The sequence below is a fragment of the Dioscorea cayenensis genome, chromosome 19 (genome assembly GCF_009730915.1).
Source record: "Dioscorea cayenensis subsp. rotundata cultivar TDr96_F1 chromosome 19, TDr96_F1_v2_PseudoChromosome.rev07_lg8_w22 25.fasta, whole genome shotgun sequence".
NCBI classification, from domain to species: Eukaryota; Viridiplantae; Streptophyta; class Magnoliopsida; order Dioscoreales; family Dioscoreaceae; genus Dioscorea; species Dioscorea cayenensis.
The window spans coordinates 10,530,880-10,535,039 of NC_052489.1; the positions used below are offsets into that span (position 1 = coordinate 10,530,880).

The 4,160-nt window shown below is 43.8% G+C and overlaps 1 non-coding gene across 1 annotated transcript; it reads right to left on the reverse strand.

The window, feature by feature from the left end:
- Nucleotides 1-3,756: 3,756 nt before the first annotated feature.
- LOC120250767 lies at nucleotides 3,757-3,863 on the reverse strand. Its single transcript, XR_005533105.1, has one exon. It is a non-coding gene; the product is annotated as a small nucleolar RNA R71 (small nucleolar RNA).
- Between the last annotated feature and the right edge of the window lie 297 nt (nucleotides 3,864-4,160).

Sequence of the window (4,160 nt, forward strand, 5' to 3'; positions counted from 1 at the left end):
CCTTGAATGGATGAAGCCTCGAATGATGATGCAATGGTGGCTTAGAACCTCACTCCAACTCCTTATCCTATGTTTCTCTCCCTCTTGGTGATGATGTGTGCTTATTTCTGACAAGGAATGTGACATGTCCGAATATGCGTGTAAACCGCAAGTGCATGGGTGTCGAAGTAATAATTACCCCGGTGAGTGGGTAGTCGAATCCACAGGGAACGAAAGTATTAGTATTAACCAATTCTTAGTTATCTAGTCAAAATGAATGGATGTGATGAAATGAACAAATTGCAAGAGAATTAATAAGCAAGCAAACGAGCAAGAAAACAAGTAAAGGAGATCTCAATCAATAAAGATGAGGTACCCAGACAATGCTCCCCCTAGGATCTAACATGAAGCTCATGATTCACTAAATGCTTCTAAACCGAGTCTAATGAGTGGAGGTAATCCAAGAACAATCGGCCCTTGCCTCCAAGCCATCGGTATTTGTCCCCTACAAGGTCCTGGCGGAGAAATCGCTCAATCTCAACACCTCAAACCCCATATGACCGCAATACGCTCTAGGGACACCTAAGAGTGAAACCGATTCCTAAAGATAGATCCAACCCTAATTCCCGGCGAAGGATCTCTAACCCCTTACAAGGTCCCGGCGGAGAAATCTCTCAATCTCACGTCTCACACCAAATATGGTTGCATAGAGTTTAGAGAATACGGAGTTAGGAAACACTCAATCGGAAGGGAAATGGGGCACTCCACTATCTCATGACTCACCCTCTCAACCCTCTTTAACCTGGAAGTTCTAACTCTAATGGAGACCTCTCTCACATCAAAGTAACAAATCATGCGAATCCAATCAACCACAAGGATTAATTAAACAAGCAAGCAATGGGAATACAAGATTAAAACTCAAATCAGCTCGAATTTAATAGAAACATAAATCAAATCATTACAAAAACATAGATCCTAGGGTTCACATGCCCAAATACCTTCTAAGGTTTAGCCCTCCATGGAGCAAGTTACAAAACAATGATATTTACAATGAAAAGCAATGAAAACCATGAAGTAAAACCCCCTTAAATTCGTGATGATGGTCTTGATTTTGGTCGCCCAACGTCTTGAAGAATCCTTCTCCGAAGCTAGGTCGCCGAAGGCTCCCTCTATGCTATGACGGAGAGAAGATCGATCAAAGTTGGTGATGGACGCCCCCCAATATCACCAAAGACTTCCTCCAAAACCCTAGCAGCCTTGCTGATAAGTGCTTGTGTGATATGAATGCGAAGCGTTCATTCCTTATGTTGAGCATTACTTTTCTCAGGTTTTTACATTAATATGTGTGTTTTTATGTTACTTTTACGCAGCTAGGGTTGTGAGGCCGAGTATGAAGGAAATAGGCCAATGTGGATCATAATACACCTATTTTTGAGGAAATCTTGCTAAGGTTCAAACGCGAAGACATAGGTCAGGTGTGAGATGTTAGAGTGTGTGCCAACCTCCTCGTATTCGAGTGAGCACATTCATTTGGAGGGGCACAAAGGCAGTCACACTCGAGCATTCCAACTTATGCATATAAGAACAAGAGATCCACCAACATTTACATCATTGAAGAAGCAAGTGATTCACGACGTAAACGTGTGCCCATTTGCGTTACCCCAATGAAAGTATGGAATTGGGAAGTCATTCAGGTCAAAGATTGTAGCAGAGCACTGCAGCAACACTGTAGCAGCACTGTTCATAGCCGGCCAAAAAATCAGAGAATCCACACGGGCGTGTGGAAATTATTTACGCCCGTTTTGAAATTCCACAGGGGCATGTGACATCATACACGCCCGTGGAGTTGCCCGATTCCAGCCCTATTTAAAGCCGATTCAGCCACGATTTTGGTATTCTTTTCTCCATCTTTTCCCCAACTTGCGAGAGGGCTTCGGCTAGGGTTTCGAGGGGTTCTATGGCTCCGACATCGTGATTCCATTAGGAAGAAGGTTGGTAGGGGAGCTTCGATCGAGGCGTATCCTATACCGGACGAAGGAATCCTTGAACAACGAGTAGAGGACTTTCCACAAGACCATCGACACGACCATCAAGGGGGTTTCTTTATGGATTCATTGCTTTTACATTCGATTTCTTTGATTGTACTTAGCTCCATGAGAGCTAAACCCCTAGTGGGTACTTGGGTGATTGTGAACATTAGGATGTATTCGTTTCATTGAACTTCTTTATTATGCTTTCAATACATTGATGCTTATTGTGAGTTCCAACCTTGAATGCTTGATTGTATGAACATTTCCCCTAGAGTGACACTAGGGTTGAGAGTTCTTGTTGGTAACCTTGTGAGTGAGTGACACACCATGAGTGTTAGACAAAGCTAGGTTGGAGATGGTTGAGAGGGTGAGTCAAGAGGTACAGGAGCGTCCCCTTTCCCCTCCGACGTGATAGATTCTACCTCCGTTCCTCGAGTTCTTTGCGGCCATAATAGAGTGAATGGTCTAAGGGATGAACCTCAGCTACGGCCTAGTTGCGCGTGCAATGGAGTGAAGCATTGAGGTGATCTTAGTATCTAGGGTTTAATTGTTGCTAGGGACCTTCCGCCTGGACCAAAGGATTAGGTCTAAATCTAGGAAGAGATTTATCACTTGGAATCCCTAGAGCTCATTGCAACTCTATGCGAGTGTGAGTTGTTGAGATTGTTCGATTTCTCCTCCGGGACATGTATAGAGTTAGGCATAGTTGACCATAGATTTTGGACTATGTATGTAAGGATTTCCATGACTCACCATTGCATTGATTAGGAAGCATAACAGAGAGTTCTTGCACTTGAAGCGATTATCCTAGGTGAAGCATTATCCGAGTACCCCATCTTTATCGATTGCCTTGCCTCCTCCTTACTTTTGCTCTCTTACTTATTGCTTTTTAATTTCTGAGAATTGAATCATTACCATACTTATCATTGTTGATACTTCACATAGCTAAGAATCGAAGTATGTGTCTTCACTCCCTACTCCCTGTGGATTCGACCCCGCTCACCCGGGATTATTACTTTGACAAACCCGTGCACTTGCGGGATATAAGCAAGGGGACCTTGTCAAGTTTTTGGCGCCGTTGCCGGGGAGTTAGGCATTTAGAGATACTTTGTACTTTGTTTTCTTAGCTATTTCACTACACATTCTATTTCATATCTTCTTATTCTATCATCGTTCTGATTTTCTTTTTCTTTACTTTTTGGTGCAGCTCGAGTTATGACCCGAGGGAATCCATCAATATTGATTTAAGGAGACCCCCGAGCTTGAACGTACACTTCGAAGGAAAGGGAAAGAACTCAGTACAAGAACGACCCTAATCCAGATTGATTTGGAAGTAGAAGGATCTGACAACATGGCACAACAAAATGAGCAACAACGGACACTATCCGATTATGCCAGACCTTCAGTGTTGGGGACACAATCGAGTATTGTGCGTCCCCCGATTCATGACTCGAATTTTCGAGATAAAGCCGGCATTCATCCATATGCTCGCGATGAGTCCGCACAATTCAACGGTTTTGCCCGATGAGGATCCAAACAGTCACATAGAGAGCTTCCTCGAGATGTGTGACATCTTTGAAGATAAATGGTGTGACGGATGATGCCATCAAATTGTGAGCCTTCCCATTTTTCCTTAAAGGGGAAAGCAAAGCGTTGGCTACACTCATTACCTAGGGCATCAATCACTACATGGGAGGAGATGGTAGAAGCTTTTCTAGCCCGTTATTTCCCTCCCGGAAAATCTGCAAAGCTTAGGAATGAGATCTCATCCTTTATGTAGTTGGAATTGGAGTTTCTATTTGAGACATGGGAAAGGTTCAAGGAACTCCTGCGCAAGTGTCCGCAACACGGATTCCCGGAGTGGATGATTGTTCAAACCTTCTACAATGGTTTGAACCCGAGTACAAGGAAACTCTTGGATGCGGCGGTAGGAGGTACATTAGGTAGAAAGACCCCTGACGAGGCTCGTCAATTGATTGAGGAAATGGGGTTAAATAGCTACCAGTGGAACGCTAGGGAAAAGAAAAAGGTGGCCGGTCTCCATGAAATTGATGAGGTAACTTCATTGGCGGCCCAAGTGGAGAGTTTGAGTAAGAAGCTAGATCTTATAGCTTCGAATAGAGTTGCGGCCGTGACAAATTATACCGGTTG